The sequence below is a fragment of the Equus asinus genome, chromosome 2 (genome assembly GCF_041296235.1).
Source record: "Equus asinus isolate D_3611 breed Donkey chromosome 2, EquAss-T2T_v2, whole genome shotgun sequence".
Lineage (NCBI taxonomy): Eukaryota > Metazoa > Chordata > Mammalia > Perissodactyla > Equidae > Equus > Equus asinus.
In genome coordinates this window covers 193,290,745-193,314,414 of record NC_091791.1, presented here as the reverse complement: position 1 = coordinate 193,314,414, position 23,670 = coordinate 193,290,745, and the positions used below count along the sequence as shown (strand labels likewise).

The 23,670-nt window shown below is 51.0% G+C and overlaps 2 long non-coding RNA genes across 2 annotated transcripts; one reads left to right on the top strand and one right to left on the bottom strand.

The window, feature by feature from the left end:
* The first annotated feature begins 6,119 nt into the window (after window positions 1-6,119).
* LOC139044567 (uncharacterized) lies at window positions 6,120-9,895 on the top strand. The gene is made up of 3 exons (XR_011501607.1): window positions 6,120-6,527; window positions 7,938-8,073; window positions 8,695-9,895. It is a non-coding gene; the product is annotated as an uncharacterized lncRNA (long non-coding RNA).
* Window positions 9,896-14,193: 4,298 nt separating this feature from the next.
* LOC139044566 (uncharacterized) lies at window positions 14,194-22,932 on the bottom strand. Its single transcript, XR_011501606.1, has 3 exons — window positions 18,487-22,932; window positions 17,456-17,537; window positions 14,194-16,101 (listed from the first exon to the last, which is right to left on the bottom strand). It is a non-coding gene; the product is annotated as an uncharacterized lncRNA (long non-coding RNA).
* Between the last annotated feature and the right edge of the window lie 738 nt (window positions 22,933-23,670).

The following is a 23,670-nucleotide window of genomic DNA, read 5'->3' as shown; positions in this document are numbered from 1 at the left end:
AAAATAAAAGATGATGACACTTCAACTTTTTTCCCACAGTTTTATGACTTCCTCGGACAAAAGGTCAAATCATTTTTTCTCAAAGAGAGGATGTCTATTAAAGGTTCTTTTTTGGGGATGTCTCATGGGGTAATTTGAAACAGCTCTCTAGCAAGTTTAAAATATGGACGTGTGCATTGCATTTTTATGGGACGATAGTTCCCTTGAAGGAAAGAAAAGAAAGTATATTCTTGTCTTCACCGATGATCAGGAAAGCTTTATTCTTAGAGCTAACGCTATATTGTAATGTCGAGTCCCAGAACCCATTGCTCCTTGAAGTGTGGTCCACGAATGAGCAGGTCAGCCTCACCTGGGAGCTTGCTAGAAATACAGAATCTCAGGCGCCCCCCAAACCCACTGAATTAGAGTCTGCATCTTAACAAGGACTCGGGTGAATCCTGTGCTTGTGGAAGTTTGAGGAGCGTGGGCTCTGATGTGGGACAGAGAAGTGGGTAACAGGTAGCTCTCATAATTTCCCTCTTCTGCCTGTGGTTCTCAAACTCTCCTGCGCTTCGGAGTCACCTGGGGAGGTGTAAGCTCGCTGACGTCTGAGTCCCACTCCCAGACGTTCTGACGTGTTTGTCTGGGGTGCAGTCTGGACACTGAAGTTTTAAGGCTCCCAGGTGATTCGAACGTCCCTGTGAGGCTGAGAAGGCCGTCCCGGGAAGCCGTGGGTTAGCAATTCTTTCGGCTGCAAGTGAGAGCAGGCCCCAGCGTTCTCACACGCCGCCATGTGGTAGAGACGCTTGAGGAGGTGTAGAAATCCTGATGCCCCGCCGGCTCCCAGAGGCGCTGATGTAGTTGTCACGGGCACGGCTGGGTGGCCGACGTGGCCAGGCAGGTTTAGGAGCTCGGTCGTGTTCACCAGCATCAGTTCCTCTCTCCCTCTGCCTTCCAATGAGTGGACTTCACAGCGCTCTTCACCCCCGCGTGGACACACGCCTAAGCTCCTGCCAGCGGAGTGCGAGGAGAAGCAGCTGTCGCTCTGCACCGGCCCCATAAAACTTCTAGGTGTGCTCCTCGCACCCGCCCTCCCTCCTGGTTAGGGTGGTCATGCCGGGAACAAGCTCGGAAGGCACCTGCTGAAGAGGTCTCTCGCCAAGAGCTCCTCTGGGAAGGTGTGAGGAAGGGCCAGCCTCCAGCCTGCAGCGCCCAGCACAGCCCATCCTGTGGCAGAGGAGCCACCATCGGAGGGTTTGCGTTACCTGGGCCCTTTGCCATTTACAACGAGTGACGCATCAGACGCCACCCCTTCTTGTCTTTGTAGTACCCTGCAAGGCACTGTCCTCGCGTGCATTTTACAGACGGGGAGCTGAGACATGGCTCAGGAACCCGCTCAGCTCATGTAACTAGAAGGAGGCCGAGAACACACTTAACACCAAGCTCTTCTTGTTTCAAAACCCAGGCTCTTAATCACACACCGTCTGTCTCCCCATGGAGTTTTGAAATTAACAGCAGTCATGGTGGGAAAAATAAAGAATTGTCAGAGTCTGTGGTTCAGGTGGGCCCGTCTGTGCTTTGAGGACCGGATGCTCGATTCTGCGTTCAGGGGCTTGTGGGTCAGGATTTCAGCCGCTTGCGTCTGGCTCGGCGCTCAGGTCTCCCGCCTGCCTCTCCTCACATGTGTCCTGCACGTGCACAGCTCTGCTCTGGCTGCTGCTACGTTAGTCTTCCCTTCCTGGAAAGCAGTCTTCTCGTGTCATCTCCCTGCTCGACGTCTTCAGGACTCACCAGTTAACGTTCAGACTCCTCAGCTTGGCACGTGGTCCGGACCTGACTTCCCATGGTTTCTGTCACAGGCACTCTGCTCCAGCCAAAGGCGCTTATCCCATTTACTGACCCGTAAACTTTCAGGGTAGGAAGGCACCTTAAGGTCAAGCAGTTCAACAGCCACCTGTGTCAGTTGTCTCTGGCTGTGTGACAGGCCATCCTAGGACGTAGTGCCGTAAACAGTGGGGTGTCATTTCTCGCCATTCTGGGGATTGATGGGGCTGTTCTCCTGTTGATCTCCCTCAGGTCACTATTATGATTCCATTTGGCTGGCCACTGGGCTGGACTGGAGTCATCAGGGCCTCTCTCAAGTGATGGGGGTCCTTGTGCTGCCTCCGGGGTGCCTCCGTGTCCTCCAGTGGACTCCCTCCACGCGATGTCTCGTCCCCCAGGCTTTTCCTCGTGGCCTCTCTGTCCAGCAGTATAGTCTGGACTTCCTTACATCTGGCTTCCAACAGAGAAAGGCAGAAGCTACAGGGCCTCTTAAAACTTAGGCCTGTATCCTGCAAAATGTCACTTCTGCCACATTCTGTTGGTTAAACCAAGTCACAGGGCTGCCCAGATAGACGCCAACTCTTGAAGTGGGGAGTGGCAAAGACCCTGGGCCATCTTTGATTTCCTCGTGCCATCTCATTCCTTCTCAATGCCCCCTCCCTCAGTCTCCCACCTCCGCCCCATATTCCTTCTTAGTACAACCACACACAGGGTTTGAGGAGTGGGCTCCAGAGCTGGACCTGTCCTTGTTTGAATCTCAGCTCTACCTCCTCCCTGCCCTGTGAGCCTGAGCAAGTCACCAAACCTCTCTGTGCCTCAGTTGGTCAAGCGTAGATTGGAGGGGGGTCATAGAGCTGTTGTGAGAACGCCCAGTGCTGGAGCAGCGCCTGGCTTCAAGGAGCACCTCGTAGACGTCACCTGCTGCTACCTGGTGGTCTGTTCTCGGGAGCTGGTGCAGAATGCACAGGAGTCGGGCTGGGCCTGGGGTTTAAGGTCGGGCGTTGGGAAGGGAAACACACACGATCCTGCAGGAGCCAGCCTGGCACCAAATGCCTTGACTTAGCCGATTACGTGAGGAACATTTCAGGGGAGGTGTCTACGTGCCTCTCTCTCATCTCCTGACAGCGCTCCGCCCACAACAGCACCCCTGTCTCTGTGCAGCTGGAACCCACATCCTACGTCCTGAAAGGTGAGCTCATAGTCGGCTGCAGTATCTCCTGCTTTAGGGTGCTTCCACTCCAGCCTCTGGAGCCCCAGGCCCCAGGGCCCACACATCTCTTTCCACAGGCTCTGCAGACAGAGGAGGAGCTCGTCTGCAGGATGCCGGGTCCTGGCCACCTCCGTCTCGGCCCACAGCACACTCGCCCAAGCAGCCGTGGTCACAGCAGCAGCATCTGGGCAGCTCCGGCTGGCGCGAGGGAAGGCAGAGCTGGGGGCCCACGGCCCTGGGGGGGGCAAGGGGCCAGGCCAGTCCGGAGCCGGGCAGTGTGCATGCTCTGGCCTCCCTCCCCGACCGCTTGTCACGTTCCATGACTGTAAGTCTTATTTTCCAGTTCTGCTCTGTCACAAACAGGTTAATCACTGCTCTTCCTAAGAGAGAGAGGAAGAAAAAATGACTTAAATCCACCGGGAGCTGAGAGAGATCATCCTAATGCATCGGTTCACTTGTGACTCTGGGCAAGATGGCTGTTTGTCTGCCGTGTTCATCCGGAAGGTCAGTGAAAAGACTTCCTGCCATTATTTATTATTTGTTTCACGGCACAAAGAATGCAAAGTGTGGAGATGAAAGCAGCACGTGGAGCTTATGCCTAAAACTCTGAGATAAATTCATTTTGTGTCCTCTTGCCTTCAATTCAAGTAATATTTGGAGCACCAACCATGGGTGCAGCCCTGTGCGAGGCCCGGGCGCCAGGGAGGGGACCCAGGAAAGGGACCAGACGTTTATGGAGCCCACGCTCCTTTCCCGGCCCTCTGACAGCACAGGGCTCCTAGCGGGCCCTGGGAGTCCTCTCTGTCCTCAGCAGCGCGTCCCGCAGACGTGGGGACATGTGCACAGACACGAGCCGGTCACATAGTCGTGTCACCCATGGTTTTTTCCACTGTATTGAAGTATGATTGACAAATAAAAACTGTATACATTTAAGGTGAACAATGCGATGTTTTGATATATGTACCCATTTTGAAATGTTTAACGCAATCAAGATAACTAACATATCCATCACCTCACAGCTACCATTTTCTTTTGCTAACAACAATTAAAACCTACTCTCAGCAAATCTCAAGTAAACCACACAGTATTGCTAACTACAGTCACCATGCTGCTCTGGAACGTATCAATCCTGCACACCTCGAACCTGGGACCCTTGACTGACATCTTCCCACGCCTCCACCCCCAGCCCCTGGAAACCACTGTTCTCCCCTCTACGTCTGAGTCCGACTTCTTCAGAGTCTGCATGCAAGTGACATCACACAGTTTTTGTCTTTCTGTGTTGGCTTATTTCACTTGGCATAATGTCCCGCAGGTTCGTCCACATTGCTGCAAATGAGAAGATTTCCTACTTTTTACAGGCTGAATAATATTCCAGTGTGTGTGTGCACTGAATTGTCTGTATCCATTCAGCTGCGGATGGACACGTAGATTTTCCCCAAATCTGGGCTATTGTGACTAGCACTGCAATGAATAGAGGAGAGCAGGTGTCTCTTTGAAACACTGATTTCATTTCCTTTGGATATATGCCCAGAAGTGGAACTGTGGATCACGTGGTGTGTGTATATTTAATTTTTGAGGAACCCCCATACTGTTTTCCATGGCGGCTGCACCAGCTCACATTCCCACTAACGGTGCATGTGGCCCCCTTTTCTCCACGCCTTTAGCACTTTCCTCTTGTCCTGCTGGTAACAGCCATTCTGACGGGTGTGAGATGCTGTCTCGTTGCAGTTCCCTGATGACAAGTGACGTTGAGCCCCTTTCACATACCTGCAGTCCATTTGAATGTCCTCTTTTGGGAAATGTCTGTTCAGGTCCTTTAACCATTTTTTAATCAGATTGTTTGTTCTCTCTCTTTGAGTCGTTTGAGTTCCTCACATGCACATTTTGGATATTTACCCTTACCAGACACATGGTTTGCAGACACTTTCCCCCTTTCCGTAGGCTGTCTCTTCACTCTGTTGTTTCCTTTGCTGCACAGAGATTTTTAGTTTGATGCAATCCCATTTGTCTATTTTTGCTTTTATTGCCTGTGCTTGTGGGGGTCATATAAAAAAAATCATTGCCCAGACCAATGTCAAGAAGCTTTTTCCCTATGCTTTCCCCTAGTAGTTTTACAGTTTGGGGTTTTATGTTTAAGCCTTTAATTCTTTTTGAGTGGATTTTTGTATACGGCATGAGGTAAGGGTTCAGTTTTGTTCTTCTGCATATGGAAATCCAGTTTCCCCAGGGCCATTTACTAAAGGGACCATCCTTTCCCAATTGTGTGTTCTCAGCACCTTCTTGAAGATCAGTTGACTACATGCATGGATTTATTTCTGAGCTCTCTATTCCATTCCATTGGTCTAAATGTCTGCTTTTATGCCAGTACCAGACTGTTTTGGTCACTACAGCTTTGTAGTATATTTTGATATCAGGCAGTATGACGCCTCCAGCTTTGTTCTCCTTACTCAGGATTGCTCTGGCTTCAGACGAGATATTAACATTAAGAAATACTTTGAGGCTAAAGAAGAGTGTGGATTGTAAGTGTGCGCTCCTGTTGTCACAGAAGCCTTTCTCAAGGAGCAGCGCCCTGGATTCCGCCTTGAATCTAGAGGTTGAGGAGCATGGTCTCAGAATCCAGACTCAGGTCCTGGCTCTACCACGTCCCAGCCTTGTGAATCTGGCAGGCTGCTCGACTCTCTGTGCTTTGCTTTCTTCGTCTTTACAACGGACATGACTTACATGTACTTCACGGACTGGTTGTGAAACTAAATGAAGATAACATGCTTGGACTCACCACATCATTAGTGCCATCCAGGTGCTAGATATTAGCATCCTTTTCTTTTATCGGCAGAGAGGAAGGAGGAGCAAGAACACTGAAGGCTGGTGGTAGAGGAGGACGTGAGCCACCTGCCCCGGGACAAGAGTCACCAGCACGGGGCTGCCTCGGTCTCTCCATCCTTTGGTTTGCATGGCTCCTAGAACCAGAGTGTGTGGGACATGGAGAGAAGCAGAAGGACACAGGGTCAACTGGGGTCAATCTCTTGCATCCCGTTGACATTCTTCAGAGGTTCCAGTGGGGTTTGAATTGCTTTCCATCATTCTCGCCCTGAGAACTGCACTTTGTTGCAATGTGGCCTGGGGTGGAGCCTGGCCCAGGGGCTTCTGGTCATTTCCTCCTCTCTCCTCTGAGCCCTCGGGCTCCTTGTCTGAACCCCTTTCCCTTTAACTGCTGACACAGCCTATGCCGCGGTGTGCTCTCTTCTGCGTGCGTCCTGCACCCTGATAACCCCGTGAGGGTGGAGGTTGGGCCTTGCTTGCTTTGTATTCTGGCCACAGGGCTCCACACAGAGCAGCTGGTGATAATTACTGCTGAAATAAGGAAAACAGAATTTTCTCGGGTCAGTGAAAAGCCCACTCCTTGGAGAGGAAATTTCCAGCTTTCAACAGTGGAAGTCTTAGGGGCTTAATAATCCAGATCTCGAACATGATTTCTGTTCATCCCAGGAACCAAACAGGCACCTTTGATTTGAAGGTAAAACATGACTACTTGTTTTCCTTTCATTTCATCTCCTTTCAGACACTGGCATTGGGCAGACTGGAGAAGCCTCAGCCAGCAGTGGGCAGGGAATGAATGCCCCTTCCAGTTCCTCTTGGGGCTCAGCTTCTCATCTGAGTGCAGGGCTGTTGGGGCAACCGGCTTTCTGGTCAGGCAGCTGTGAGGGTAACTGCAGGGCAGGGATGGATATCTTATGACGAATTGCACTGTCAGCCTGTGATGCTAAGAAACCTCTTCTCTGCGCAGTATTAAAAAAACAGCTCATCACTCATATTACAGTTTAGAAAATATCACGGGAGTGGAACAGCTCAGATAAATTTTGGATTTCAGTTACCCTTTCCAAGGCTATCATTGCATAAGAAATTCTGACAATTCAAAGTAGAAGCTTAGAGAAGTAGCTTAATATCATTTAATTCACTCCTTCCCACTGACCAGGGGCAGGAGGGGTTGACACACAAAGGCGAGTTTCAGTGGGTCAGTTGAGAGAAGGATCCAGAGAAATGAGAGAGAGGAGGTGAGTCCCATCAACAAAGCAAAGCGTGGCCTGTGTGCTGGAGGCCGTCTCGAAGCTGGAGGCTACAGAGCAGGGTCATTCCTGGCTGCACACTGAGACATCAGACTTTCCCTGTTTGTTTTCACTTCCACTTTTTACTGAAATGTGACCTACACTCAACGAGTGCACTTATCTTAAGTGTAAAGGCTGACAAATTCTTACAAGGGCACCTACCTGTTCCCGCCATCAGATCAGGAGAGAACATTTCCGGCCCCCAAAGCCCCCGGAGGCGACCACTCCCCTGACTTGTATCACTGTGGACAAGCTCTGCTGCTCTTAAAATTCATATAAACAAGATTATGCAGTGCGCACTCTTATGCATCTTCCTCTTTTTGATGAATAGAATGTCTGTGTGATTCCTCAACGTTGACGCATAAATCGTTTATACTTCTACATTACATACAGAGTACACATTACACACGCTGCGTGGTCTCCGTGCGCATGAAGATGTCACAGTTTCTTGGCTCTACTGTTGACAGACATTTGGGTTCTTTCCAGTGCGGGGCTACATGAATGAAGCTTCAGCCAATAGTCTTGTACGCGTCTCTTGGCGCCATATCCACCCAGTTCTCTTGGGCGTCCACCTAGGAGGGGAACCACTGGGCCACAGGAAGGCACGCTTGGCTTTAGTAGATATTTTCAGACATTTTCCCAAATGGCTCTATCAATTTATATTTCTACCAGCAATGCATGAGAGTTCCAGTTGCTCCATGTCTCCTCCAACAGTTGATGTTGTCCAGTTAAACAAATGTTGGCCTAGAAAGCTTTTAATAGACACCACTTACTTTCTGATGGTGTCAAAATGTTTTCAGCCTCTCTTGTTTTCCTCTCAGACTGGTTCCAACACCCTCCCAGGAACTCTGTCTCCTTTTCATGGGAAACAGTGAGACGGGTCAGCGATGGAGTCAATGCTGTGCTCTGGACGGACCGTGACTTTCGGCTGCAGCAGCGACAGAACCAACGCAGCAGGTACACGGAGCATCCTCAGCCAGGGACTCGGCCCCCGGCAGGCATCTGGCAACGTCCAGAGACATTTTCACTTGTCGTGACTGCAGGGGGAGGGCGGGTGCCACCAGCATCTAGAGGGTAGAGGCCAGGGACATTGCTAAATATCCTACAACACATGGGACGGCCCCCACCACACAGAATGATCTGCTCCGAGTGTCAATAGTGTTGAGGTCGAGAAACTTTGCCACAGAGCGTTAGCTCCAGTCGATGCCTTCACCTGACCTGCTCTGACTCCCTCCCTTTGTTTTTAAAATATCCTGTTACACGCATAGTAAGTTTCCAACCCTTTTGTACATGCCACACATACATATCCATGCTGTGTATATATTCCTATCAATCTGACCTCTCGTGTTATACATTATCACACCAAATCCTGTATTTGGTTACGACGCTGCCCAGCATGGCAGGTAGTACCCCACGCCCCATAAGGGAGCACTGAGGGTGCTCTGGTGGCTGCACTTCAGGACGTAGGGTGGCTGACGTGATTCACAGACAGAAGGCCTCAGTCGAGCTTCCTGGCCAGGTGGTGGTCACTCCCTTCTCTTTTCTCCTTTCTCCCTTCCTTCTCGACCCCGAGTTCAGGTGTCTGGGAGTTAAGTCCAAGGAGTGCAGAGTCCATGATCCGCTGCCTGGCACTATCAGAGGGCAGCACCAGTGGTCGGAAAAGAAACGGAAAACCCGCCCTCTCCCGGGGGACCGTGGGGGTCCAAAGGGCGTACGGCCCCCAGCACAACAAGAAGAGCCCCTGCTTTGGAGCCATTTTTACATTTTCCTGTTAATAGTGCCATTTTTTCATTCCCTCCTCATTTTTTTATCATCTTTTTTTAAATAGACCTGCAGGAAAGTGCACATATCCTGTGTGCACCTTGAACTTTAAACACCCGTCACACCTTTGTGACCAATGGCAAGCAGACTGAGGCCCACCGTGACCAGCAGGCAGAGAACCCCTGCACCGCTGGGCACTGACCCCACCAAGAGTCGCAGATTAGTCTGACCAACTTTTACAATTTAAATAAATGGAATCGTTCCGTATGTGCTCACGTGCGTCTGGTTCCCGCCACCCGACACCGTATCTGTGAGATTCATTCACACAGTTGTGTGTCAGTGGATCCCTCACTCCTATAGCTGCATAGCTTGCAGTGTGCGAATAGACCACACTTGCCCATCCTACTGTGGATGAACGTCTGCACAGTTTCCCCCTGGGGCCGTTGCAATCAGTGCTCTTATAACCATTCTTGTGAGTGTCATTAGTGGACGTGTGACACGTGTGCATGGCTGTCGATTCCTGGAGTGGAATTCCTGGGCCATAAATACGCAGCTGTTTACTTTTAGAAGGTAACGCCAAACAGGATTCCGAAGTGGCTCTGAAAGTCACATGCTCATCTTCAAGGCAGAGGAGTCCCATTTGCTCCGCGTTATCCCCAACACTTGGTGTTTCAGCCACACTGGTGGGCGTAGTGCGGATGCAATGTGGTTTCAGCTTGCATTTTCCTTGTGACAAAGGAAACTGAAGGTCCTTTCACATATTGGCCATTTGGAAATCACTTTCATGAAATGTCAATTCTCTGCCCTTTATTTTTAAATCTGTGGTGCATTCTTCCCTGTTCTCTGTACTCCCTTGGTGTGTAAAGACTTCCTCCTCCCCTTGCCCTGACCCCGGGGAGTCTTTCTAACTTTAGAATTTTTAGGGTAACATTCTTTCATTTTATTTCTGAGGCTATGCTAATTCACCCTTTGTTCCTTTTTTTAAAATGAGTGTTTTCTTTTATTTGAATGATCAGTTGTTGGGGCACTAAAGATATAAAATAAAGGACTCATTTCTGCAAATCTTCAAATGTAGAAGCACAAACCACCAGGGAAAGCGAGGCTGCACAGAGGGTTTGCTTTGGGGGCAGGTATTTCAACTTTAGACCAAACCAGAGACAGAGAAATCTGTGATATCGAGGGGTTTCTGATAAAGATTTGACTTGATTAGTTTAATTTGAAATGTGATTAAAATGCACATCAAGATTTTTTGGTGAAATGCATATGAGATTACAGAATGGAAGGTTACTTTCTTAGCAATCTCACATAGAATGATTTCTACATAAGCCTTTATAGGGCAGTCTGAGTCCATAAATACTGATTATAAAAAATACCTACGTAGGTAAATTGAAGCCCATTTCAGTTAAAATTCCACATTCAGGTTATACTAGTTCAATTGTTATCTAATGTTTTTGCACACAATTTTCATTCCTATTTTTTAAGTCTCAGATATTTTGTATGGGGGCCAACTGAGAAAGCTAGGTCGCCATTGTTTTGACGTAAGTATCCACATTTTCTGCTCCCTGATAACACACTGTGCCTGCACCCCCACCGAGTCTATGTTCTGTGGGAATCGTATAGCTACCACAGATAAACCTCGCCAGTGGAAATTTGTTCCAAGTTTCACATGGACTTGTCTTAGAAAGTCCCTCACAGAGAGCCCAGAAATAAACCCATGCATATATGGTCAGTTAATTTATGACAAAGAGCCAAGATTATACAATGGGGGAAGACCGTCAATAAAAGATGCTGGGAAAACTGGACAGCCACACGCAAAAGAATGAAACTGGACCACTATCTTACACCAGACACAAAAATTAACTCAAAATGGATTAAAGACTTGAAGGTAAAACCTGAAACCATAAAACTCTGAGAAGAAAACATAGGGAGTACACTCCTTGACGTTGGTCTTGGTGATCGATGATCTTTTGGATCTGACACCGAAAGCAAAAAATAAACAAGTGGGGTTATATCAACTAAAGAGCTTCTGCTCAGTAAAGGAAACCATCAACAAAATGAAAAGGCAACCTACAGAATGGGAGGAAATATTTGCAAACCACATATCTGATCAGTGGTTAATATCCAAAAAATATAAAGAACTCATACAACTCAATAGCAGAAAAACCCCAAGAATCCAATTTAAAAATGGGCAGAGGATCTGAATAGACATTTCTCAAAACAAAATATACAGATGGCAACAGGCATGTGAAAAGGTGCTCAACATCACTAATCATCAGGGAAACGCAAATCAAAACCACAATGAGATATCACCTCACTTCTGTTAGAAGGGCTATTATCAAAAAGACAAGAAATATTGAGTGTTGGCGAGGATGTTGAGAAAACGCAGCCCTCATACACTGCTAGTGGGAACGCAAACTGATGCAGCCACTACGGAAAACAGTATGGAGGTTCCTCGAAAAATAAAAAATAGAACTACCATATGATCCAGCAATTCCACTTCTGGGTATACATCCAAAGGAAATGAAATCAGTATCCTGAAGAGATATCTGCTCTTCCAGGTTCACAGCAGCATTATTTACAACAGCCAAGACGGAAACAACCTAAGTGTCCATCAATGGAGGAATGGACAAAGAAAAAGTGGTATATACAACGGAATATTATTCAGCCACAAAAAAGAAGGAAACCCTGCCATCAGCAATGCATGGATGGACCTTGAGGGCATTATGCTGAGTGAAATAGGCCAGACAGGGAAAGACAAGTACTGTGTGATCTCATTTCTATGAAGGATCTAAACAGCCAAACTCACAGACGCAGAGAACAGACTGGTGGTTGCCAGAGGCAGGGGGTGGGGGTAGGGGAAATGGGTGGAGGGGTCAGAAGGCACAAGCTTTCAGTTATAACATAAACAAGCCCTGGGATGTAACGTACAGCATGGTGACCGTAGTTAACAACACTGTATTGTATGTTTGAAAGTTGCTAAGGGACTAAATCTTAAAAGTCATCATCACAAGAAAAAATATTGTCGCTGTGTGAGGTGATGGATGTTAATTAAACTTATTTTGGTGATCACTTCACAATACATACATACACTGAATCACTATGTCATACCCCTTAAACTAATACGTTACCTGTCAATTACATCTCAAACAAAAAAAAAAAAAAGAAAAGAAAATCCCTCAACTGAAATAAAACAGATTTTTTAATTGTTAGAATATATGTTTTACAGAACAAAAACTTTCAATTAACTAATCATTGCTTTCTTGCTTCCATTTAAATATCTTTACCTCATTACTCTGGTTGCTTTTCAGACCGTTAGGTCACTAAAGCCTGCTTTTGAGACAGAGATTATTCATCCCCCAAAAGTCAGGGGAAATACAAAAAAATTAAATTAGTGATTAAGGCTATAAGTTAATTAATACAATCATTTGGCTTAGTTATTTAAAGTCCAGTTTTTTTTCTTCTAGCACACTTGAAAATACGCTGTCCCCCAGCTATCAGAATTGTACTGCGATCTGTAATTGTTCACTGATGGATTTATGGCTCTCACGCACACAGAGAAGAAACAGAACCTCAGTCCAGCGAGAATCATTCTGTGCCGACACAGACACACCACCACATGCACGCACACGCCCCTGCCTACTTTTGAAAGAGCCTCCTTAATATTAACAACAGGATTTTTGTTTCCAATTAAGCAGTTTTAATAATTCTTTTGAGACATTTTTGTCTAATGAACAATCATTTTTTAACCTTACGCTCTTTGAACACTATCATATTGTTTTTACCATTTTAACCATTTTCGAGTGCACAGCGCAAGGGCATTAAGTACAGTCGTATTGTCGTACCACCATCGCCACCATCCATCTCCAGGACATCTTCATCTTCCTGAGCTGGAACTCCGTCCCATTGAACACTGACCCCGTTACCTCCTCCCCAGCCCCTGGCACCCCCTATCTGCCTCGTCTCGATGAGTTTGCTCATCCAGGACCCTCACACAGAGTCCGCCCCTGCCCCTCCATCCCTGTGCACAACGCCCCCATCACCATCAGCTCCTTCCCTCATCCGTGCAAATCTGCCAACTGGGCCCGCGTCCACGCCCGGCCCTCGGCAGTCCAATCTCCGTGGGGTTCCCAAGACCCATCTCTTAAAAATGTTCATCATACCACATCACCTCTGTTCTCATACCTCGAAGGGTTTCTCATTTTACTCCCAGAATAAAACTCAGTCTTTGCCGTGCCCTGTGGCTCACGCGAGGCCCCATGGGATCCGTCTCTGGCTGCCATTCCATCTTCTCTGCGCTCTTCTCGCCCTCATACCTCTGGTGCATCCACACCAGCTTCTGGGATGCTCCCCAAACCCACCCAGAATCCTCCCCTCAAAGTCCTGGACCCTGCTCCCCCTCAGGGGGAACACTCTCCCCCGGTTTCCACACAGCTCACTCCCTCACCGAGTTCAGGGCTCTGCTCACACCTCACGACCTTATGCAGAATCTCCCCTCCCAACACGACGGCAGTTTGCACTGTATGAAATTGCCCGTCTCATAGGTCAAAAATGGTAATTATCCATTTCAGTTGGCCCAACACACACACACATAACGCTGTTGTCCTTCCCTGTCATTCTTTACATACTTATGGGTTTATTGCTTATTTATTGGCTGACTGTGTGTCCTCCCGCGAGTGTAGGTGTCCCGAGGCAGCAGCCCACACTGCTCACCTCTGGACAGGACCTTAAATAAAGAGGCATTCATGGGTCCTCCGCTGTACCCCCATTCCCGTCCTGCCCTCTGGTGATGAAGCTCATGGACCTGCTCCCCGTGCAGCCCCGCTGCATCTCTGAGGGCCTGTCCCTTTCACTCCCTGTCAAGAACCACACTCACATCCTCAGATGTCATTTCTGAGATCCAGCCACCCCTCTGGCACTTTCTCTCTCAGACTGTCTGGTTATGGGTTAAACTGCACTTTCCTCCGACCTCTGAGAGCCGTGGATGGACCGTTAGGGCCCAGGGCAGAGCCTCTCTGGACGGTTTTCCCAGGCATTTTCACCCCCATGTGGAAGGCGCTCCCTGATGCCCAGTTCCTGTACTTCTGCTTCAGGAACCACTTCCTCCGGAAAGATCGGAATTAAATCCAGAAGAGAAGTTCCTCTCGCTTCTTCCTCCTCCTCTGCAAACTGAAATTATCAGCAAGACAAGGTCATATATCTATATATCGTATGTTCTGCTTTTAGAGAAATGAGATTTCCAGGTGAGACTCGGAGGACTGAGTTCCCAGTACTGCTATGACTCGCAAAAGTGTCAGTTCTGTGGTCTTTCTAGGGACACATCACTCAGAGCTCCGTCTTGCTGAGCTGAGGCTGTTATGCTCACTATGTTACGACAGGTGCCTCCCAGACCATTTCCTAGCGGAGGAAATCTTCAGTTACCAACAGGACTCTCCCCGAGGAAGGCACCAAACACTGTAACCCGAGTTCCTAATTATACTTGATTCAAAGCGTTTTGTGAGAGCCAGTGTTAATGAAAAAAAATCAATGGAACTCGTTGAAAATGGTAAGGCAGACTTTATTCAGGCCCATCATGAAGACACAGGGACAAACGCGACGGGATTTTACAGGGAGAGAGAGACTGGGCTCAACTCTGAACACAGCCTGTGCAAGTGGGAACTCAGCCAAGGAGCGGGGTGGGGTCAGTGACGGGCTAAGAGGAAACATCCGGGGTGAGTTGGTTCTGGCTCAGCCGACCTGACAGGACGCTTGCTGAAGGCAGGCCGGGGTCAGACATCACCGGGGGTGGTGGAGGGTGAGGAACCCGATCAGACCTCGAGGGTAGGGTGCTGGTTAAACTGACTCAGCACGGTTCTTGCTGAAATTAGATTTTAGGGCCTGGGAGAAGGTTGAGGAACTTGAGTAAAGTTTGGTCGAGCAAAGATTTCGCCAGGTTGCAAAAGGGGGTGAGGAATAGCACAGAGAAGGGGTCGAGAGCCCGGCTTTGAGGTCAGACACACTTGTCTTAGAATCCTATTGCTCTCATGTGTATTAGGAAAACAGAAACCAAGCCAGTAATTTTAACAGAAAAGAATTCAATAGAGGGGATTGGTTAAATGGGTATCAGAGGCCCGCAGAGGTAAAAGGGGGACAGCGGGGCACCAGAGAGAGGTTGGCTTTGGGAAGCAGCCCTGCCCCAGGGCCAGCAGAACAACGAGGACAAGTCTAGAACCTGGAAGCTCAGAGCAGGGGCCCTGCATGACCAGGACCAGGCCCCTGGGAAGCGGGTGCCAGTTGGCTGATGCTTGTGTTTCTGAGGGGCTGGTTCTGGGAGTCCGGAAAATTCCTGCAGCTGGGGTGAAAACCTCTGACTGGGTGATGCTGACAGAACCAGGAGGCAGACTGGAAGAGGCCAGTCCCGCCCCCCGCATCCAGCCCCAGCATCTCCTTGGAGCACAGAGCCACAGACAAAGCAGAGACGTGGTCTGCAGAGTCCCAGCCTCCACCTGTGTAGTGGGTGGGGGGGCCTCCTCTCAAGGTCACTGCAAGGACAAAATGAATGGAGAGCACGGGTTTCTCCATGAGCGCGTCGACAGGCGCTTCTGATCTGACTGTGTCTCTGACGCCCACCTTCGGCCCCACTCCAGCAGCCGGAGGTGACAAGGATAGGCAGGCAGGAAGGTGGAAGGAGAGAAGGCCAGGCCCTGTGGACTACGCCCAGGCTCCTTGGAAGGATTTTCCTGAGTGGAACAAATTACGTGCTCCGGGCTTTTGACGACTCCTGGGGTTGTTATGATTTCTGCAAAATCAAGGGAATTAGGAAGAGCAGCTGGAGGTATGTGATCATTTTCTAAGAAGTGACAGCTCAGTGGCTTGGCAAGGGATGACAGCAGGAGGTCTTAACGAGTGAGACCCCAGATTAATCCCGCCTTGTTTCTCCCTTGACTGATTCTTGCCCTGTGTCGTTGGCCGGCTTGAGCAGCTGTTCCAACTGTGTAATTAAGTTGGCTCCACGAGAGCTGAGCCGCTGGGTCAGGACCGGTCGTCCCAGTGATCGTTGGCTGCCAGGCTGAAGCTCGAGCTAAACTTCTGAGCTGCCGTGGAACTTGTGCTGCCCCGTCTTCGTGGCGGCCAGCAGCTGGAAACGTCACTGGTGCTCAGGCTTCGACCTTCGTCAACAAACTCAAGGAGGGGTTAAGCCCAGAGGCAGCCTGAGACCTCCAACCACAGCTCCAAGACCAGCCGTCACTGTGATAAACAGAGAAGACTAAATTTTATCCAAGGAATTGAAGACGTCAGGATGGTGTCCGCCCCGCAGGCAGGAACATCCCCCCTCCACTGTGGCTCTCCCTTTGCCCTTGGGCCTCATCTCCTTCCCGGATAATGAAGACAAACTCTCCGTAACCCAAAGGGGTCACTTTCTGGAGGTGTAAATTGAAATATGCTGGCTGTACAAACTTATGAAATTCGTTTTGCTGGTGGAAGAAATCTTAATTAAAGAGCTGGTTTGAAACGTGGAGAAGCAATAAGGCATTTTCATTATGTTTGCCTTGGCACCAGCCACCGAACTTCAATGATTGAATTTCTGTTTTTCTTATTTAACGGATGACATTAGATTAGTTTTCCCAAGAGGTTCATTTCCAAAAAGTTAATGAAGTCAAGCTAAGTATATGCGGTAGATTATCAGGGTTTCTCCCTAGAATCACCGATGTCCCACAGTCCTGGATCCTACTTTCTGTTTGGGGACAAGACAAGATTTATCAGAAAAGCTAGTCCTTCTTTTCATACTAACTGGCTATGTCCTCCACACTAGGAAGTCACTTAACCATCAGAATTAGCGACCACAGCACCTCGCCCGTCACCTCCAAAGGAGTAAATTTGCCACAAGATCAGGTTCTATGTGACTTTCCATAATAGAGAATTGAACAAAAGCAATAGATTTAACGTATGACAGTCAAAGCTTGAAATTTAAAAACTGACGTGTAGTAGCCCAGTCTTACCAGAGAGTGGGACAGGGTTCCAAGTACTTATTGAAGGAGGTAACAGAAGTAAAACTTAATTTTGTATAAAGTCTTTCTTTTTAAATGTGAGGCTATACCCACCCTCTCTTCCATCAGGCTTCTTGTGGAAAGAGCACACAATTTGGGATCCAAAGCCTTGGTTCGTTGGTCTGCCATTTCCAGTCAAGATGGAATAGCAGGACCTGGGTTTACAATTCCTGCCTGAAACAACTAAAAAACTAGAGAAAAAAATGAAACAATGGTTTTCAAAATACAGACATGAGGAAACAAAGGACGATGACTCTTGATAGATGGCAAAAAATGAGGTGAGCCTTGCAGCCCCTCCAGAGTCCACACAAACCTATGCAAAACCGCAGAAGCATTGTTTGGAGAAACTGAAAAGCTGATTCTAAAATTCGTCTGGAATTGCAAAGGACCAAGAACAGTCAAAACAACTTTGAAAAAGAAGAACGGAGCTGGAGAGCTCACTCTCCCCGGTTCAACACTTATCATCCAGCTGTAGTCATCAGACAGCACGGTGTTGGCATAAAGACGGACGCGAAGATCATGGAACAGAACAGGGATTATGGAAACAGACCTACCTGTATCTGGCCAGTCCATTCAACAAAAGTGCCAAGGGAAGTTAGTGGAGACAGGACAGTGCTGGAGCCACCAGACATCCACCTGCAAAAAAAAAAAAGTAAATAAAAAAGAACTTCAATACACATCTCACATCACGTAAAAAATAACCAAAACGGGTCATAGACCTAAAAGCAAAACCCAAAACCATAAAACCTCTAGAATATGTAGGGGAAATCTTGGTGACCTCGGGTCAGGCAGAGACTTCTTAGCTACGGCACCAAAAACATGATCTAGAAAAGAAAAATTTGATACGTTGGACTTCTTCAAAATTCAAAACTTCCACTCTTCAAAAGACGTTATTAAGAGAATGAAAGGCAATCTACAGAATGGGAAAAAAATATTTGAAAAAACACATATCATAAATATTCATATCCAAAATATGTAAAGAACGGATATTCCATTTCTGGGTGTTCACCTGAAAGAAGTGAAAGCCCAGGTCCATTAGGTGGACTCGTAACCAACGTGCACAGCAGCTTTACTGGATGTAGCCTCAAATAGAAATAATTCAAACGCCCGTCCTCGGGGGGAGTGGGTGCATAAATTGCTGTATATCCACATAAAGGATTCTTCCTCAAGAACAAAAGAGAATGAACTACTGATACACACACAGCATGGATGAGCCTGGAGACCAGTGAGCTGAATGAACAACCAGACAAAAAGAGGGCATGCTGTGTGTTCCCATGATACAAAAGTGCATAAAATGAAAGCTCCAGTGACAGAAGGCAGATCAGTGGTGGCTGGGATGGTGGTGTGGGGGGAGGAAAGGGGATGGTGGGGGGAGGGGAGGGGAGGGGATGGTGGTGTGGGGGGATGGTGGTGTGGGGGGATGGTGGTGTGGGGGTGAAGGGGATGGTGTGGGGGGAGGGGGGGAGGAACGGGGAAGGGGCGGAGGGTTTCCAAAGGGGCCTGAGGACCTTTACGGTGATAATGGACATGCTCATTATCTTGGTTTTGGTGATTGTTTCACCATTTTATTCACGTCAAAACTTACCAAATTTTACTTCAAATGTGTTCACAGTCTGTAGTAGGTCAACTATACTTCAGGAAAGTCACAGCTGTGTGATCTGGAACAGGTTTCTCGCCCTCTCTGCGCCTGTGCTCCCTCGCGGCCCACGGGGACAGTAACAGTAAGCACCTCCCGAGCCGCTGCACACGTGAGACCCGCGGCCACAGCCCTGGAGCAGCGTCCACGGCAGGAAAGCGTGTGGTCGGCCTGTGAAGGGCCTCATCCCATTCATCCCTCCGCGCGCTCTCTGGTCGCATCTCGACTTCAGAAATGGAAGGGCAGGACTTTGGAAGCTAAGGTGGTTGAGTCTCTGAGACGCCTTTACAGACCAAGTCAGACGGGGCCCAGGGACCGCAGAGCAGCGCCCAGGCGGGGCTGAGCAGGCGGGTGCGACCTGGGCCCTGGCATCAGGGGACCCCACGCGCCCCAGCCGCCGGCCTGCGCGTGACCCCCTCACGTGGTAGGAGGTCATGACAAGGAAATAAACCCGAAGAACGAAGACCCGAAGCTCCGAGTGGGACCTCGCCAGATCCTCACTCGCGCACCGGGTTCGACTGCGCACGGCTGCCCCTGGCTGAGCCGTCCTCGCGGGGACGCCGCCCGCAGGGGTCGCGCGGGGAAGGAAGACAGGAGCCCGGGCAGCGCTGGGCGCGGGAGGGGGCTCAGCAGGGCGGCGGTGCAGCGGGCAGCCCCCACCCCGACCCCCGACCCCGCCCCGTGAGCGGCCTTCCGCTGTCCTCTGCCGCCAGCCCGCCTGGCAGGTTCGACACCAGGCGTCTTAGCCCTCAGTCGGGGGTCCTTGCGCAGGTCGCTTTCTTAAACCACCGGGAATCAGGGTTCGTTTATTAACCAGGGGAAAGCGGCAGCTGGAGAAGAAATCATACTGGTCGAGAGGTCAGGAAGAGACCCTTCGGACCCTTCTCCGATGCTGTGCATCACCAGTTCAGTCCTGTGTCTCTGTGCGGGCGCATCCTCGACTGCTGTTCCCCCGGAAACAGACGGTGTCCGGAGCCTCAGCCTGGCCCCGGGCGGGCGGGGCAGGATGCTGTGGCCGCAGAATGGTCGTCGTGGCGGCCCGCGGCCACAGGAGGGCACACGACTCTGTCAGAGGAGAAGGGATGGAGAGGCGGGGCGTCTGAACAGGCGTGTTTCAAACCCGATGAAAACGCCTTAATTTTAAAAAGCGGCCTCCCTCGCCCTTGGAATAGTGAGACAGCCGAAGAGCACAGGAGATTCTCCAGGCTGTAGGACTCGCGTGCCGGTCCTGCCGCCTCCCCTCCCCTCGCGGCCTGGTCAGAGCTCCCAACTCCCAAACGGCTGCACGAGGGGCCTCTGCCCACCGAGGGTCTGTCGGAGCCTCGACTAGACTTTGAGAACCCTGGACTCCCCTCCACGTCCACGGGGACGTGCGTGTTCCTCCCCCTCCCCGTGAGGACCGGCTCGGGCCTGTTTCCACGGTTCCCCAGCTCCCCGCGCTGCACGTCCGCTTCCACGTTACCGCTCCTGCCCTCGTGCGCACGGCTGTGCGAGCGGGTTCTAATCTCCATCTCCTCCCGGCTACACCCGGCCTGGCCCGGGGGTCCCGCACGCACGCAGCCCTCTGCCGACAGGCCGACCCGCCGCGCTGGAGAGAGAGCAGCCGCTGGAGAGCAGCTCGGGCTACAGGCAGCGGCCAGACCCGGGGCCTCGCGGGCCGTGGGAGAGGCTGGGCTCGGCTCGGGGTGACGGAGGGGACCACGAAGAGTTTGATGGAGACGGTTCCTATTTGAAGCGGATCGCTCTACCCTGACGTGGAGGACAGATAAGGAAGGATGTCCCTGTGTCTAGGAAACCAGCTAGGACGCCCTTGCGGCAGGTCAGGCGAGGGGCGATGGTGGCCTGAGCAGGACGGTAGTAAAAGGAACAGAGAGAGGTATGCAGGGCCCATCAGAAGGACCCCATCAACCAACAGAGTGTGGGGATCCAGGGCAGCTCCTAAGCTCTGGCCTACGGGAGGAAGGAAGCGGTGGCATCAGCAGGAAGGGCTGATTAGAAGGAAGGTGAGGACATTGGTTGGGTCTGAAGTGCTCGGAGACATCCAGGCGAGACGACCCCCAGGAGGCAGATACACAGAGGTGAAGCCTGAGGGAGGCCGAGGGGAGTGATGTTTACGTGGGAGGTAGCAACAGGTGAGCACAGCTAAAGCCAGGAGCCGGCAGGAGGATGTCCTGGAGCAGAGAGAAGAGGAGGAAAAGCAGTGCGTCAACGCTGATCCCTTAACGTCGACACGTAAGGCGTGAGTGACGGAAAAGAAGCTTTTGGAAAGAGAAACCCATGAAGGAGGCAGAGCTGAAGGCCAGAGGTATAAGGAGCAGGGAAGCACGTTGTCATGGACGCTGGACGATCAGAGGCCCTCAGGGAGCAAGGATGCAGCGGCTTCAGACGCAGCAGAGGCTGGCAAGATGAAGACGGAGCACTCACCCCGATACTGGGTACCAGGGAGCTGGCAGAGGGCGAGGGGGTGGGCTGGAGAGTGAATGGAAGCTGAGAAGGTGGGGATAGAGAGGGCACAGCACCTTCCGGATGGCCCCGGGGGAAGGGGAGGAGGGGTGAGGGATGCGGTGGCCACCAACGGGGCAGGACCGTGCAGGGCTGAGCTGGATGGAGGGCAGAGCAAGCTTTGTTTCTGCTGGTTTCTTTCTTAAGTACATGCACTTTTTTGTGACTTTCTATGTTAAGTCATCTTAGGTTCACGGGAAGCTGCAAACAGCCCGAAGAGGCCCTGTGGACCCATCACCGGCTTTCCCCAGTGGCGGTGCCGCACATGACGGCAGGATACGTTGTCAAACCAGAAGCGACATGGCTTGGATAACCTGCAGACCTTACCCAAGGTTCCCAGTTTTCACACACATTCATATGCGCGTGTCAATAACTCTCTGCAACTTTATCGCCTGCGTGGATGTGAGCAAGCACCACCACAATCCAGTGCAGGACTGTCCATCACCACAGAGCACTCCCTCGAGATGCCCAACTCCGCACCCACAGCTCTGCTCAGCATCCCGATCATTCTGTCGTTCTGAAAACGATCTATAAGTGGTACCACATAACATGCAACATTCGGAGCCTGGCTTTTCCTCGATTCCCAGAAGGCCCTTGAGATCCATCAACGTTGTTGCCGGTGTCGAGAGTCTCTGTCTTCTTGTTACTGAGCCATATCCCCCTTATCCCGTTATATGGACATACCACAGTCAGCTCAGCCATTCACCTCCTGGAAGGCAGTTTGGGGCTTTTACAAACAAAGCCGCTGTGATTGTTGTGTGGAAGTTTTTGTGACATGAGTGCCCATTTCTCGGGCATACGTGCCCAGGAGCACAATTGCTGCATCATCTGCTAAGTGTATGTTTGGTTTCACAAGAAACTACCAAACGATTTTCCAGAGGACTGTACCATTTTGCATTCCCAATGCCAATTTATGACACAGCTAGTTTTCGATACTTTCACCAGCATTTAGTATTTTCATTTTAATTTTTTTTTTTTCACTGAGGAAGATTCACCCTGAGCTAACATCCACTGCCAATCTTCCACTTTGTTTCTTTTATGTGAGCCTCCACACAGCAAAGCCACTGACAGATGAGTGGTGTAGGTCGGCACCCAGGAACCTGGCCCAGGCAGCCGAAGCAGAGTGTGCCGAACTTAACCACTAGGTCACGAGGCTGGCCCCTATTTTTTATTTCAGCTGTTCTAAGAGGATTATGGTCTAGGAAGCCTTAGTTTTGTTGTGTTTTGTCTCTTGTGGGTTTGTTTAGCAAAGGAGAGCCTCTGACGTGTTTATGGGCCGAGGGGAGGATGGTGCAGCGGTGATGAAGGCCAGGCCAGGGAGAGGTGTGGACATGGTCCTCAGAGGCTGGAGGAGAAGGGGTGGGGGACAGCGAGCTCTGAGAGCTGGGCTGGGCTGGGCCTCATCCTCTGAGATGACAGGGAGGGTGTGGGGATGGGGAGAGCTGTCTGCAAGTGAGGCGGCTGCAGAAATGGGGTTAGAGGTGGGAGGCCCTGGGGGCCTGGACCCTGGTGGGGCGGCTGGGGCTCTGGGGTCACGGGGCCTGGATTCCGCACCAGCTCCACCACCTGGGGGCTCCTTGACCTCGGGCACACGTCTGACCTCTCCAGAACTCAGGCTCCTGTTTACAAAGCCCTCCTCCCTCGTGGGATCATTGCGAGAATTCAGTCAGATTCCTGCACTCTGTGAGCGGAGCGAGGATGACGATCGCGCAGCAAACCCAGGAGCTCCATGTGCCAGGCGAATCCGCGGTCCAGAGAGCTTGGTAAGTTTCGGCTTGTGTCTTTCCACCGCCTCCCACACGACGGAGCGACTAGAGGGAGGGCCGAGCGTCTTGGCCCGTCCTCCAGCATCCGCTGACTGCCTCGGCTCCGGGGTCTCCTGCAGCTCGCGGGACTGCGTGAAAGGGCGGCCACCGTCCACCGAAGGCAGCTGGCGCTCCGGCTCTCAGGCCGCGTCCCTCCACCACCGCCCCCCCGTCTCTTTGCCACCCTTGGACGCCGACGAAGCTTTCTTTACGATGGATCACCAGACAAAGGAATGACGGCGCCTCGAGTTGGGCTCTGTCTCCCAGTTCTGGAAATGCAAAGCGTGTGACCATTCACCATTAAAGTCGAGCGATCCATTCTGCGGGGTAGAAATTCCCAAGAACCGAAAAGGAAAAGCAGAGGCCGCCCTGTTGCGGGCGAGGCTTCCTTAAATCCCCGTTTCCAGGCCCCCGAGCCCCCCGGAGGGACTGAGCCCCGGCACCTGGACCCGGTTCCCGGGGATGCTGAGCGGGCCGTCCGCACGCAGACAGCGCCTGGCGGCGGGGGCCGGCTCGCGGGTCGTCAGCGGGGTCCGGGGCCACCGGGGAGGAAGGGCGGCGCGCCGAGACCCTGAGTCTGGGTGCCAGCTTCTTACCACCCCTCTTTTAAAACAATCGACGTATTGCGCAAACACCCGCCGTCCGGCCCTTCCCCCTCCCGGCGTTCCCAGAGCCGCGGAAACGCCCCTGCGCGCCGCCTGCTGAAAGGAGCGGGAGGCAAGCCGGGTGCGGAGGCCCGCAGACTGCCCGCCCGGGGCTGAGGCCGCGCCAGTCTCTGCAAGCAGAGGGCTCACAGGGGTCCGACTTGTCCCCAATCGCAAAAGCC